Source organism: Pongo pygmaeus, chromosome 5, assembly GCF_028885625.2.
Source record: "Pongo pygmaeus isolate AG05252 chromosome 5, NHGRI_mPonPyg2-v2.0_pri, whole genome shotgun sequence".
In the NCBI taxonomy this organism is placed as follows: domain Eukaryota; kingdom Metazoa; phylum Chordata; class Mammalia; order Primates; family Hominidae; genus Pongo; species Pongo pygmaeus.
Window position 1 is genome coordinate 155664952 of NC_072378.2, and position 15971 is coordinate 155680922.

General features: G+C 43.9%; 1 protein-coding gene across 13 annotated transcripts in view; it reads left to right on the forward strand.

Annotated features, from left to right (window-relative positions):
* The window catches only part of TIAM2 (TIAM Rac1 associated GEF 2), a 267112-nt gene that overhangs the window by 121221 nt on the left and 129920 nt on the right, over positions 1–15971 (forward strand). For 11 of the 13 annotated variants that reach the window (XM_063666750.1, XM_063666740.1, XM_063666743.1 and 8 more), the window contains one exon: positions 14962–15072. The gene's annotated coding sequence lies outside the window, so the exon portion shown is untranslated. Of the gene's footprint in view, positions 1–9489; positions 9680–14961; positions 15073–15971 lie in introns of those variants that run through there. The other 2 variants (XM_063666745.1, XM_063666749.1) reach the window with 2 other exon arrangements.

Genomic DNA, 15971 nt, shown 5'->3' on the forward strand with positions numbered 1-15971 from the left:
TGCCCCTTCTGTCTCCTCTATGGGCTTCTCCTCATTTCCTTGACCTGTTAATGTCAAGGTGCCCCAGGACCTCCTTGGACCCCATGTCTTTCCTTTGTTTACTTATGGAGAACCCACCCAGTTTGTGTTTTAAATACCATCTTTGTGTGGGTGAGCAGCCCACTTGTCTCCTGAACTCCAGACTGGTATTACCACTTAAGTATCCAGTGGACACCTCAAACCCTGCTTGTCCAAAACTGAACTCCTTATCTTGCCCCCGGAAACCTGCTCTGCTCTGCCATCTGCATTCTCCCTGGCTTTAATGGAACAGTGTGGAGTCGTCCTTGGTGTCAGTCACGCTTACTTCCACCTGCCCTCGAGTCCCGCTGGCTCTCCCTTCAGCCCTCCAGAACTTCAGCTGTGTCCGGAGGCAGCCTCCTCCCCTACCACCCCCCTCCCTTACCACCCCCACCCAAGCTGGGGCGCATCGCCTCTCCCCTGCATCGTTCTGGTAGCCTAGCAGGTCCCCTTGCTGCTTCCACTGTGTCGCTGACAATCCACATCCACACAGCGGCCACACAGATCCTTTTAAAATGTCCCACGATGAGCCTTCTCTATCACACCCTCTAATTATGACGTTTTTTCTCAATGTGAAAGCCAAAGTCCTTAAACTGTCCCTCAAGGCTGCCTTCACTGGCTCTGCGGCCCCTCTCCGACCTCTCCTGCGCGTCTTCCCCTCGCTTGCTTTGCTGCGGCCATGCTGGCCCCTGCCTCTCCGGCACTTGCACTTTCTGTTGCCCCTGCCCACGGTGTCCTTTCCCCGGAACTCACTTGGTGTCTCCTCCTTGCAAGTCTCCGCTGAAGTGTCACCATTCAGAGAGGCTTCCTCGCCTTTTAAAAATCGCAGCATCCTCCCCCATTTCCTTCTTTACTATTTTGTCAAAGGGCTTATCACCTCCTAAAAGAAAATTTATTTTCCGGCCGGGCATGGTGGCTCACGCCTATAATCTTAGCACTTTGGGAGGCCGAGGCTGGCAGATCACTTGAGGTCAGGAGTTCGAGACCAGCCTGGCCAACACCGCGAAACCCCGTCTCTACTTAAAAAAATACAAAAATTAGCTGGGCGTTATGGTGGACTCCTGTAGTCCCAGCTACTTGGGAGGCTGCGGCAGGAGAATCGCATGAACCCAGGAGGTGGAGGTTGTAGTGAGCCGAGGTCATACCACTGCACTCCAGCCTGGGCAACAAAGTAAGGCTCTGTCTTAAAAAAATTTATTTCATTGTTTATTGTTCATCTCTCTCTACTTTAGTATAAGCTCCATGAGAGCTTTAAGTATAAGCTTAAGTATAAGTTTAGTATAAGCTCCATGAGAGCTACTAAACCCCGTTGGACGGGGGTCTGTTCTGTTTATTGCTGTATCCCCAGGGCTTAGAACAGTGTCTAGCAAAGAGTTGTTATTCAGTAAACATTTATTGCCTTAATCAGTGAAAATGTATCCTCCCTGGGAAGCCTGATGATGTAGCAGAAGCAGCCTAATGTAAATGCTAAATATCGTTGAACTCCTATACTTTATCTTAAAAATGTAAATTTTATACTTTACTTCTATATATATATATTTTACTTCTATATATATATATATATATTTTTTTTTTTTTTTTTTTTTTTGAAATGGAGTCTTGCTGTGTCACCCAGGCTGGAGTGCAGTGGTACCTTCTTGGCTCACTGCAACCTCTGCCTCCCAGGTTCAAGTGATTCTTGTGCCTCAGGCTCCTGAGTAGCTGGGATTACAGGTGTGTGCCACCACACCCAGGTATTATTTGTATTTTTTTGTAGAGATGGGGTTTCACTGTGTTGGTCAGGCTGGTCTCAAACTCCTAATCTCAAGTGATCCACCTGCCTCAGCCTCCCAAAGTGTTGGGATTACAGGCGTGAGCCACCGTGCCCTGCCATGATACATATTTCTTTATTATGGATATAATATTTAAATTACTTAGCATTAAATGAAATCAGAGCTTCAGGAAGATGCCCCTTGGTTATTCTGTGGCCTTGAGTGTCTCCTCTGCTCTCCCTTTGTCTTGGTGGCCATGCCCCACCCCATAGCCATTGGGAGGCATACTCTAAGTTATAATTATTATTGAAGACAATTACCATGAAGCTTAAAGTATCAAGAAAACAAAGTTCTCATTTGTGTAATGTTCTTTGTAAGGCAGTAGACTGGGATAACTAAATTTTAACCGTAAAGCTCCTTGGTTAACTTAAAAGTTTAGTTTTTCATTTTATTCTTACCTCTTCATCCCCAGCCACGGAAACCTTTGTTACCTGGAGAAAAAAAAATACCCTTAGGGAAGGATGTTTAAGATGTTTGATTTGTGAAAGGGGCATAGATTGATCAGAACCACAACCACTCTTTATTTAATTTTAATTTTAATTTTTTTGAGATGGAGTCTCGCTCTGTCACGCAGGCTGGAGTGCAGTGGCATGTTCTCATCTCACTACAACCTCCGCCTTCCAGGTTCACGCAATTCTCCTGTCTCAGCCTCCCAAGTAGCTGGGACTATAGGTGCCCGCCACCAGGCCTGGCTAATTTTTGTATTTTTAGTAGAGACAGGGTTTCACCATGTTGGCCAGGCTGGTCTCAAACTCCTGACCTCAGGTAATCCACCTGCCTCGGCCTCCCAAGTTGCTGGGATTACAGGCGCGAGCCACCATGCCTGGCCAAACCACTCTTTTGAAAGGGAATCCTGAAAGTTAAATTGTACTAAAAAAAAAAAAAAAAAAAAAAAGGAATAATTTCAGATTAAGAAGTACAAAATAATTTAAAATTATTATTTTATTTTTTAAAGAGACAACATCTTACTATATTGCCCAGGCTGGTCTCAAACTCCTGGGCTCAAGGGATCCTCCCGTCTTGGCCTCCCAAAGTCCTCCGAATACAGGCATGAGCCACTGCATTAAAATGGCCTGGTGTGGTGGCTCGCACTTATAATCCCAGCGCTTTGGGAGGCCAGGGCAGGAGGCTTCAACTCCTTGAGCCCAGGAGTTGAAAATCAGCCTGGGCAACATAGTGAGACCCTGTCTTTACAAACAATAAAATAAAAAAATTAGCAGGCATGGTGGTGCAAGCCTATAGTCCCAGCTACTTGGGAGGCTGAGACAGGAGGATCACTTGAGCCCCGGCATTTGAGGTTACAGTGAGCCGTGATCACACCACTCTACTCCAGCCTGCGTGATAGAGCAAGACCCTGGCAATCAGTTGATCAATCAATCAATTTTAAAAAATGATCGAAAATATCCAGTTTGATTCCTACCTTTGCCTCTTAGTGATCTTTGCCAAATTATTTATTCCCTGGAGGCTGAAGTTATTTTCTGTAAAACAGGGATGATTATGCAACCTATGAGGATTCTTGTGCCTGGGGTATCCTGGCACACAGCAGTATTATGAACGGATTGGTCAGGCGTGGTGGCTCACGCCTGTTATCTATGGGAGGCCAAGGTGGGCGGGTCACCTGAGATCAGGAGTTTGAGACCAGCCTGGCCAACATGGTGAAACCCTATCTCTACTAAAAATACAAAAATTAGCTGGATGTGGCGGTGTGTGCCTGCAATCCCAGAGGCTGAGGCCTGAGAATTGCTTGAACCTGGCAGGCAGAGGTTGCAGTGAGCTGACATCGCACCAGTGCACTCTAGCCTGGGTGACAGAGAGAGACTGCCATCTCAGAAAAAAAGAATGGATTAGGCCCTTCCCCCTCCATCCATGTTTCATCTACTTTGGATATGAAAAAATGTTAAATTTCTATAAATTAGCAAATTTAAACCATACCAACTAGTATATATATATTGTTTTTTTCCTGAAAGTTTCTATAAAGTTGTTAGCTAAAATCTTACCAGGTTTGTTGTGAATACTCATATGGATTAAGGAAAATTTCAGCAATGATTGGTTAATTTACCTGCAACCCTCAGGGACAATCTACATTGTAGCATTAAGACATACATTTCTAAAAATGACTCTCAAACAAGTAGAATAGTTACACATTTTATGAAGGTAGGGAAAGCACCCATTTAGATGAGGGGAAAAAATGTGTGGTTTAAGCCCCGTTCATTTTTTAACTTAAATGAAACAGTGCATAATGAAGAAATGTTTTGCCAAGAATAACTTGGTACAATGACCGTGGTAGATTTTGGTTACAGAATGTGATTGAGGTTTAGGAGAACGGTATCTGCTTCTGATTTACTGAAGCTCGGGCCTTTTACATCCACGCAGGTTTCCATAGTCAGCGAGAAGCTGTGTGGTTGCAGTCTGAGATTCCAGCGCATGATTCTGTTTAAGTTTTGCTGTAAACCTTGGGGAGTGCTTACCCAGGCCTAAGCTTGCTCTTTGTGGAGTGGCTCAAGCTCAGAAAGGTTAAAAACGAGAGGTTATTTAAAAGTCACACCCGCAAGTTTCAATCTCATGTTTATAAAAGTTATAAAAGAGGGCCATTTAAAAGACATGCTAACAGCTTTAGGTCTTTTGAATCTTTGGTCTGATAGTCACCAGAACAGGACCACGAAGTTTACAGAGGCCAGGATGTTGGACAAGTTTTAGCTGAGACTTGAAGTAGACGGGGGAGAAAGGGCAGAGTGGGACTGAACATTTGGTATATTAAAAAAAAAAAAATACATGCTTCAAAGAGCCGTGGTGAGAATGTGAAAAATGCATTTGAATAATTTCTAAAAGAAAAATAAGGAAAATATTTTGTCATATCCAGGATTATTTTATTTTAGACAATATTGATTCTGTAATTTAAAAAATTAAAAAACAAGATTTTTATTGGGCAGACCCTGAGCCAGAATAGGTTCAGAGAAGCTTCTTGATTTTGTAATTTTGCTTGAAAGTGTGTGTGTGTTTAAATTCCCTGAAATATTTTCAGTTTCTGCAATGGCTCACGTATAGCCGGGCCACTGAATTTACTTGACATTCCAAAAACATACCAGTAATATTTGTGGGATTGCTGGTTTCACCATCTCTCTCATAAACTTAATGCTGTTAAAGTTGTCATATTCTCTCTCTTCCCCCTGCAGACGGAGTCATACTTTGTCGCCCAGGCTGGAATGCAGTGGCGCTATCTCGGCTTGCTTGCTGCAACCTCCGCCTCCTGGGCTCAAGCAATTCTCCTGTCTCAGCCTCCTGAGTAGCTGGAACTACAGTCATTTGCCACCATGCCTGGCTAATTTTTGTATTTGTAGTAAAGATGGGGTTTCACCATGTTGATCGGGCTGGTCTCGAACTCCTGACCTCAGGTGATCCACCCACCTCAGCCTTCCAAAGTGCTGGGATTACTCGTGCCTGGCCTTTCATATTCTCTCTTACTGATTCTCCAAATGTTTCAGGGTTTATAATCTCTCTCCCTCCAGGCACTCGCTGATGAGCTCCTTTGGGAAGGGATGGTGTCATCTCTCACACTTCTGTCCCTCATGGTGTCCAGCACAGTGCTCCGTATATAGGAGAGTCTCCAAACATTCATGTTGAATTGTTGAGTGGAACTTTAAAATTTCACTTCATTTCCCCAAGTTTCTGCCAATACTTTGAACATTTTCTTCCTGGGCCAACACTGCCTTCCACACTGACGTTGAGCTGTTGGCTACTGTGGACTCCTTTCCCAAAGGGTGTTCCAAAGTGTCCTGAGGTTGATGGTCGTGCCGCGGTGTTTCTGGGAACAGTGGGTGGGGGAGGGTGTAAGGGGATGGGCAGGGGCCTGTCCAAGGTTCCCTTAGCTTCCCCTCCCTCAGCCTGCTTTTTCCCTCTTACCTTCTCCTCTCTCCAAACTTTGTCCCTGACCCTGGTGCTCGGGACCTGCACCCCCTTCACACCTTTCTCTGAAGGAGCTGGGGTCTTTCTCCATGTATTCTGTTGTGGATTCGGTCCTTCAGGGATCCAGCAAGTGGTTATGGAGCACCGTGTCTTTGCACAAGCCATTTTCTGTTCCCTGGAGTTCCTTTTCTTTCCTTTCCTTTATTTTTCTTTTTTCTTTTTCTTTTCTTTTTTTGAGACGGAGTCTTGCTCTGTTGCCCGGGATGGAGTGCAGTGGCGTGATCTCGACTCACAACCTTGCCTCCTGGATTCAAGTGATTCTCCTGTCTCAGCCTCCCGAGTAGCTGGAATTACAGGCGCCCGGCACCACACCCAGCTAATTTTTGTATTTTTTTAATGGAGAAGGGGTTTCACCATGTTGGCCAGGCTGGTCTCAAACTCCTGACCTCAGGTGATCCGCCTGCCTTGGCCTCTCAGTGTGTTGCGATTACAGGCATGAGCCACCACGTGTGGCTTCTCTTTCCTTTCTTCATCTAATGGAACCCTACTCATCCTCCAAGACCCACTTGTTGGGTTATCTTCCTTATTGGGTTGTTCCTAACTTTCCTACGAAGAAGTTGAATGTCCAGTGAATGCGGTTTTTTTTTTAAAATTTGTGCAGTGCAAAAGGATGAAGCCCATGGGCCTAATCTGTGGTGTCCAGATTGCACATTAATGATGGGCCATCTTTAAAAAAAAAAAAAATCTGGTACTTACTGTCTCTATCTGAAGTGTTTGCCTTGGACAATGACTTCCCTTCCCTTCCCTTCCATTCCTTTCCCTTTCCCTTTCCCTTTTTTTTTTTTTTTTTTACGGAGTCTCGCTTTGTTGCTCAGGCTGGAGTGCAGTGGCGCAATCTCGGCTCACTACAACCTCCACCTCCTGGGTTTAAGAGATTCTTCCTGCCCCAGCCTCCCGAGTAGCTGGGATTACAGGTGCCTGCCACCACGCCCGGCTAATTTTTGTATTTTTAGTAGAGACAGGGTTTTGCCGTGTTGGCCAGGCTGGTCTCAGATTCCTGACCTCATGTGATCCACCGGCCTCGGCCTCCCAAAGTGCTGGGATTACAGGCGTGAGCCACTGCACCTGGCCCTGATTTTGCTTTTCTTTTCTTTTTTTTTTTTTTTTTTTGAGCGAGAGTCTCTTCGTCACTCAGGCTGGAGTGCAGTGGCGCAATCTCCACTCACTGTAACCTCCGCCTCCGGGGTTCAAGTGATTCTCATGCCTCAGCCTCCTGAATAGCTGGGATTACAGGTGTAAGCCACCATGACCAGCTAATTTTTGTATTTTTGGTAGAGATGGGTATTACCATCTTGGCCAGGCTGGTCTCAAACTCCTGTCCTCCAGTGATCTGCCTGCCTTGGCCTTCCAAAATGTTGGGATTACAGGCGTGAGCCACCGCGTCCAGCCAACAATGACTTTTCGAATGTTTTGGGACTCGTCAGAGCTTGGCTCTCCTTGGATTTTCTTAGAGTGGATGTACCATTCTGGCAAAACTACCTCTTGTGGTTTTATAAGTCAGTTTTTAAAACATTTCTTTTTTAATCGTGACTCAAGAAGATATAATTTTACTTCACAACCCAGTATATGGACAAACACACAAGCACACACAAGAATTTAGTTTCATGAAACAAATTTTACTCTTACTGGGATTCACTCGTCTATTTTTCCGTTCTGCTATTCTCTTTTCTGCTCTATTTTGTTCTCTTCTATTCATTTAAAAATACTGGTATCAATTCATCGAATGGATTTCATGACCCAACAATGGGCCACGACCCACGGCTTGATCAGCCTTCTGTAAGCCATGCTGCAGATGTTGGGATGTTTTCTAAAACAGGTGTGAGTGCCGCGATCCTCCTTGTGATAAATTGACTTACTAAGGTGATGAACTGGACAAAAAGCTGAGCTATTGTCTCTGTGGAATTTATGACTTTCCCCCTTGTTGAATACCAGCCATGCTTGTCAGCCGAGATCCTGCTCGGAGGGCATTCCTTGCTGCAGATGGGTCTATCCATTCATCTGTTAATATGCATTTGGAAGGAGTCCTGCTGAATTCAAAGACGACCAGTGAGGCCCAACAATGGAAGCTTAGCTTCTGAGGCCCTTCACAGCAGCTTGCTTTCTGCTCACTTTATTTGTAAGGATTACTCTTCCTAAGCATTATTCCTATGGAGACCAGATGTTCCTTTTGCCTGCCTCTTTATATAAATTGGGTTCAGGTCTTCTTGTGATTAGAAATGAGCTCCTTCAAGTCTTGGTATTCAATTCATGAATTCTGAGTGTAGTTCATTGACTCAGGATGAGAGAAACAGATTCTGGCAGTATTTACAGAGTTTATTAGTAAGTTTGGATCCCTGGTAGAGTTGAATGCTTTTGTTTTAGATTTTTAGGCACATTTGTCCTGAGTTTTAATATTTTCAGTGATAGAGACAATAATAAAACTTCAGGGCAGGATTTCTCAGCTTTGGAACTATTGACATATTAGGCCAGATAATTAATTATTTGTTGTGGTGAACTGTCCTGTATGTTGTATGGGGTTCAGTAGTATCCCCCTAGCCTTAACCCACTAGGTGACAGTAGCAGACCCCAGTTGTGACAACCAAAAATATTCCCAGACATGCCAAATGTCCCTTGGGGGACAAAATCGCTGTAGTTGAGAATGACTGCTTTAAGGTTGTACCAGTTCAATGCGCATTCAGGTTATTTTCTTACATTTTCTAACGTGAGTATCTACTAATGAGAGTGTATGGCTTGTGTCACTGGTTTTCTTTACATTTGATAGACTGCTTGCAAATTAGGTAGTATTATATGCTGTAATAATTTGGGGGAATTGATTAAAATGAAATGCTAAAACCTAGAAGATTCTAAATTTATCTATATCTATATATAATATTTAATTTAATAATAGGTAATGAAAGATCTGAAATGACAGTTTTAATAAGATCTAATATCATAATATACAAAATCAGACTTAAAACTAAAATTTAATAATACTTTGTGTTGCATTATTGAATAATGAGTAGGTAATGACAGACCTGAAACAGCAGTTATAATGAGATCTGATATCATAACATACAAAATTAGACTTATAACTACAAATTAATAATAGTACTCTGTTGCATTTCACAGTATTTTAGGTGGTTTCACATATATTTCTACACTTGATTCTCAGTCTGTGAGGTAGTAGGGCAGATATTTTTATCCTCAAGTTGCAAATGAGGAAAAAGAAATTCAGAAAGCTTGAGCAGTTTGCCCAAAGTCTCACATGCTGTTTGAGAGACAGAAGCAGGGCTTAACCCGAGTTCGCTGACACAAACCAGACTAGAATTTACGGAGACTCCTCTCGTTAGTGGTTAAAGCTGTCCCCGACCCTCCCCAAATAAAGAAAACCAAGTAGATATTGTTATGGTTAGTGATGGCTAGCCCTTTTGTTATCTGGCTCTTGTCCCTATCTGAAGTATTTGCCTGGGACTAGGATGAGGGTCCTAGTTTAGTATAAAAATCTCTCTGGAGCGACGTGAAGCCTGTTGGTATCTCCTGGTAGTAGCACTTGTGCTTCCTCTCACGGTCTCGGCCAGCTGTAGATCTGCTTTTTTGCAGTGGCTCCATTCTGTTCGCTCTCCCCGATCCAGCCCCCACCCTCCTCTCAGGCCTCAGAGGCTCAGCACCATCTGCCCACCCGGAGGGTTTCCTCCTATTCCCCTTCAGTTGCTCCATCTGGGCAGCCAGCTCAGGGCCTCAGTCCAGAGACAAAGCAGAGGCGGACGATTCTAGTTTTCTTTGCTATAAATGCCACACTACATGGAACTAGAGAATTTGGGAATCTGACTCATCCAATCAAGCCCAGGCTAAAGGCAAATGAAGAAAAGGTAAATCTCGAATTTCCTCCTGAAAGCTATTTTTCCCTGGGACTCAGTAGATGACAGTGGCTGTTGGGATTGTGATGGCATACTTAGGACATTCCTCCACATTGCTGCACACTTCTGGTGTGGTTATTGATCACACTTTTAAAAAAGAAAAACTTCCACTCTTTGTCATTTTAGCTTGAAAAGCTACAGAGCATACTCATGTGAATGGGGATTGGGGAGGGAATACGGAATGGGAGGTAGGATTTTGGGGACTGGGAGGGAATGCAGAATGGGAGGTAGGATTTTGGGGATTGGGAGGGAATGGAGAATGGAAGGTAGGATTTTTTTTTTGTTTTAGGTCCATGTCATTGTGATAAATTTTTTAAAATTCCAATATTTAATTGTCCCGAAAATAAAAAATAATTATAAAAAAGTTTGTACACAGCATAAATGTTTGCTAAGTATACACACTCTTGGTGCCACATTATTCCAGAGTGACTTCACTTAAATTATGTCTCTACCAGCCCTGGGCCTCGCCACACATTGTTATACTTCATACCTCTTCCCACAGGTTAGAATACCTTCACAGGGGTTGCTGCGGGTGACTGTACCTATACATCCTTTTGCTATTTGTAAACACCAGGCCCTTTAAAGTACTCTTTTTTTTTTTTTTTTGAAGAGTTTACATGAATGAAATCTGTTGTTTTTAAAATTTTTTTCAGCCCCCTTTCTATTAACTAAAATACTTTTTAAACTTGAATATCATAAAATTCCTTTAGTAAAGGAGTCAGGGGGCCAGAGGTTACTGAACATTTGCCTTAAATATTCCCTTGCTTCCAGACAAAAATCATAGCTGAAGCATGACAGATAAATATCTGTTCAATTTGTCAAACTCCTCAGGGACAATAATTACTTAGCTTCCTTCAGGGAGTATCCTTCCTGTCAATAAATTTCTCATAAATATTGGATACATTCTTCCTCCTACTGTTTAAGGCTGTTTTTTTTTTTTTTTCTTCTTCCAGGATTGACCCAGCATTGCACATTTGGTCAGCATTATGCATATGGGAAAATGCACATTGTTCTATATTTCTGTCACTCCCTTTTTGCTTTTCTCTATCTTAATTATGGAAATGTATCCTCGTGAGTTGATACACCAGTCTTTCTGTCATACCTGGTAAGGATTCCCGCCCTTGGTCTGGGGTCCGCATCAACTGTGTAGCACATGAATTGCTGTCATTTGGTCCCACAGGTGTCATTGAGTGCTTATGTGAGCCTCCAGGTGCTAGGCCTTGAGTGCACAGCATCCAGTAGAGGATGGGGGTCTCCTATGTTTTTAGAAATATCCCATGAAATAAAAAAATGTAGCTATTTAATTGCAAAAGTAGTAAGATGAGCTTAGGTTCTAACCTGCCGCTGGGGCAGAAACTTCCACCTGGGAGCGATTCTGCGGCTTTGAATTCTGGCCTCTTTGTGTGTCCGTGAGCAGCTGACACAGTCGGCCACTCAATTGCAGTTCTGTCCACTGGTTTTGGTGAGCTCAGGGCCTGTGCAGTGTGTGCTGTAGCTCGGGAAGCCTGACAAAGAGAGGTGGTTGAGGAGTGAGCGGCCGGGAGCCTTTCGCCTCCAGTGTCATTCCTGGACCTTGGTCTTTACGAAAGGAAACAAATGAAGGCTCACTCTGATCCACTCACTGTGACAGTCTGAGTGGCAGCAGTCAGGAGCTTCTCTGGCGATTTGTAGTTCCCTCAGTTAAAAAATAAAAGGGTAGCTAAGACAGAGCAACAGCTCAGGCTTTGAACTTTATTTATTTATTATTATCATCATCATTTTTGAGACAGAGTTGACAGTCTTGCTGTGTCTGTCGCCCAGGCTGGAGTCCAGTGGCTTGATCTCAGCTCACTGCAACCTCTGCCTCCCGATTGAAGCAATTCTCCCACCTCAGCCTCCCAGGTAGCTGGGATTACAGGTGTGTGCTACCACACTCGGCTAATTTTTTTGTAGTTTTAGTAGAGATGGAGTTTCACCATTTTGGCCAGGCTGGTCTCGAACTCCTGGGCTCAAGTGCTCCATCTGCCTCGGCTTCCCAAAGTGCTGGGATTACAGGCTTGAGCCACCATGCCCAGCCAGGTTTTGAACTTTTTTTTTTCTTTTGAGACTGAGTTTTGCTCTTGTTGCCCAGGCTGGAGTGCAATGGTGCAATCTTGGCTCACCACAACCTCTGCCTCTGGCGTTGAAGTGATTCTCTTGCCTCAGCCTCCTGAGTAGCTGGGATTACAGGAATGCGCCACTATGCCTGGCTAATTTTATATTTTTTAGTAGAGACAGGGTTTCTCCATGTTGATCAGGCTGGTCTCGAACTTCTGACCTCAGGTGATCCGCCCTGCCTCGGCCTCCCAAAGTGCTGGGATTACAGGCGTAAGCCACCACACCCAGCTGGTTTTGGACTTTTAAAAGGTGGGGTTCTTGTGGTCCAGCCCCATGTGTGAGATGGGGCCAGGTTCTAGTGGCACGTCTAGCAGTTGCTATCCCTTTTTTAGATGTGTGGCACAGCTGCCTACTAAAATGTAGGGTACTGGCAGCATAGCAGGCACCTTCTCAGTCGTCAGTAATTAGAGGCTGAGCTATTGGATTTCCTGCCAATGGCCAAGTGGAAAATCTATTTGATTTTTTTTTTTTAATTTAAAATGTATCTGCGTGGATAGACTCAGGCAGGAGATTTGTCTTTGTCTTTGTTAGAGGAACCTAGCTCCAGGGTCTTGCTTCTCCTCCCACTAACTGTAAAAGTCACCACTGAGGCCGGGTGCAGTGCCTCATGCCTGTAATCCCAGCACTTTGGGAGGCCGAGGCGGGTGGATCACCTGAGAGTTCGAGACCAGCCTGGCTAACATGGTGAAACCCCATCTCTACTAAAAATACAAAAATTAGCTGGGTGTGGTGGCAGGCACCTGTAATCCCAGATGCTCAGGAGGCTGAGGCAGGGGAATCACTTGAACCCGGGAGGCACAGGTTGCAGTGAGTCGAGATTGTACCGCTGCACTCCAGCCTGGGTAACAGAGTGAGACTCTGTCTCAAAAAAAAAAAAAAAAAAAAAAAAAAAAAAAGTTGCCATTGAACCCTCCTAAGAAGATATACAATAGCCAATAAACACATGAAAAAGATGGCTCAATATCACTTATCATTAGAGAAATGCAAATGAAACCCATAATGAGATACCACCTATGTCCATTAGGATGACTACTGTCAAAAAACAGAAAATAACAAGCGTGGTTGAGGATGTGGAGGAATTGGAGCTCTGCTGCACTGTTGGTGAGCACGTAAAATGGTGCAGCTGTTGTGGAAAACAGTATGGCGGTTCCGTAAAGAATTAAAAATAGGGCTGGGCGCGGTGGCTCACGCCTGTTATCCCAGCACTTTGGGAGACCGAGGTGGGTGGATCACTTGAGGCCAGAAGTTCGAGACCAGCCTGGCCAACATGGTGAAGCCCTGTCTACTAAAAATAGAAAAATTATCTGGTGTAATGGTGCGCGCCTGTAACTACAGCTACTCGAGAGGCTGAGGCAGGGGAATCACTTGGACCTGGGAGGCGGAGGTTGCAGTGAGCCGAGATTGTGCCACTGCACTCCAGCCTGGATGACAGAGCAAGACTGTCTCCAAAAAAAAGAAAAAAAAAAGAATTAAAAATAGAATAAACTAAATGGTGTGCTTATGACAATAAATAGTTTATTTTCTAAAAATAAAATAAAAATAGAATAACCTAATGCTATTGCATTTCCACTTCTGGGTATATAGCCTAAAGAATTGAAAGCAGGGTCTGGAAGAGCTAGTTAAACACCCATGGTCATAGCAGCATTATTCATAATAGCCAAGAGGTGGAAGCAACCCAAGTGTCTCTCTATGGGATGAATGAATAAACAAAATGTGGCATGCACATGTAATAGAATGCTATTCAGCCTTAACAAGGAAGGAAATTCTGACACCTGCTACCACGTGGATGAAACTTGAGGGCATTATACTAAGTGAAATAAACCAGTTGCAAAAAGACAAATACTTTCACTTATATGCGGTATCTAGAGTCCTCAAATTCATAGAGAGAGAAAGTAGAATGACGGTTGCCAGGGGCTGTGGGACTGGGGAGCTGCTGTTTAATGGGTGCAGAGTTTCTGTTCTGCAAGCTGGAAAGAGTTCTGAAGATGGATGTCAGTGACGGTTGTACAACAGTGTACTTACTGCTGCCCTGTACATTTAAAAATGGGTAAGATGGGCCAGGCGCGGTGGCTCATGCCTGTAATCCCAGCACTTTGGGAGGCTGAGGTGGGCAGATCACCTGAGGTCGGGACTTCGAGACCAGTTTGACCAACATGGAGAAACCCTGTCTCTACTAAAAATACAAAATTAGCTGGGCGTGGTGGCTCATGCCTGTAATCCCAGCTACTCGGGAGGCTGAGGCAGGAGAATCGCTTGAACCCAGGAGGTGGAGGTTGTGATGAGCCGAGATTGTGCCACTGCACTCCCGCCTGGGCAAGAAGAATGAAACTCTTGTCTCAAATAAATAAATAAATAAATAAATAAAGAGTAAGATGGAAAATGTTATGTTATCCATGTTTGACCACAATTACAAATAAACATTTTTTTTTAAAAAAAGAACAAAAAGTCACTATTAAGCCCTCACCCCTCTGCTTCCCGTGTCTGTGGCTTTGTGTCCAGCAGTGAGCACGGCCAGAGGGGAGCCCCCCCATCTTAGCCAGCCCTCCTCCCTTTCAGAAGCCCTGCCTTATCCCTCAGAGGGAGACCTCTTGCTGCTGCTAACATGTGCTTGAGAAAGCTTTTAATCTCGTTTATGGGGTCAACCTCTACAAGCTAAGTTATTTTAACCAAGGACTATTCACTGTGATGTTACATTTTGGGCTTTGTTTTTACTGCTTGGTCAAATAGAGAACAAGGGCCACCTCTCGTCACGCCAGCCCGATGCTCCTGCAGCCCTGTGAGACTGAGAGTTGTTTTCCTGGTCGTGGTGACAGATGAGCCACGCATGACTCACTGGAGCGGTCTCCCCTGAAACAAAGGCATGCATTTGACTGCAGACTGGGTGTCGAGTTGGTGGCCTTTGCAAGACTGGGTGGGCAGTTCTGGCTTCAGATGACTCTGATGAATCACACGGTTCACAGACATTTCATTTATTACCTTAACGGTGACCCTGGACACCAGTTGTTTCTTCATATAATTTGCGTTAAAGCTTCCTTTTGACTTTGTGGGAGCTTGGAGCAAAATGCTTCACAGAGTTTTCTTGCGTTTCTGTTTTTCAGGCTCACTTCATGGACTCACTTTGCGTGCTTGTTAAATGTGCTGTGTTGCTTCCACGACCATGTAAAGCCTACTGACCACTAACCTCCCTCAGAGCAGAAACTAGACTTCAGGTAAACCCAACCCTTGTGCCTCGGGGGTCACGTCAAGTTGCATGACTGTGATTAAGGTAATAAGTAAAGGTTTAATTATTTGGGCTAGTAATTTTAGTTTTAAAATATTTGATAATTACCACCAAAGAAAAGTCAATCCATTTAACTTCTGTTTTGTGGCAACACATTCTTAGATATAAAAGAATTAAAAATAAAAAGCCTACTAAATATATCTGGAGACCTCACCAGAAGAGCATCACCTCCAACTGACCTAAAATAGTGATATACTGGTTTAAGTGAGAAACTAGCTGGGCATGGTGGCATGTGCCTGTAGTTCCAGCTACTTGGGAGGCTGAGGCAGGAGAATCCCTTGAGCCCAGGGGTTTGAAACCAGCCTGGGCAACATAGCAAGATCCCACCTCAAAAAAATTATTTCAGAATCAAAAGAGATGGTTTCTTCTTTCCTCCCTTCCTCCCTCCCTCCCTCTCCCCCTTTTCACTTTGAATTTGGCTTAACTAATAGAATCCTTGAGCAAACTGGGGTTTTTACAAGGAAGTAAGAGTCTAACATTAAATTTTTCTGATGCCCTTATTCTAAGTCAGCTTCATACTTATTTCTCTCATTGTATTCTAAAGTGAAGACAACTGAAGTCTTTAGAAAAACTCTAGAGATTAGTTTTATTAAAATGTTTTTCTTTCCCAAATGAGAGCTCTTATTTTTTCCCCCATTTTTCATCTCAGCCTCATTTTTGAGGACTTCCAGGCCTTTTTCTTTTGTGATATTCCTAGAGCCCCAACAGAGCCTGGTATCTGGTGTTATAAAAATGTGGTAGTTTTTGAGCAAAAATCTCTCAAAATACTATGGAGAGATGTTAGCTCTACCAGTAGTTTATGTATAATGAAAATGTATCTCTCTGCTC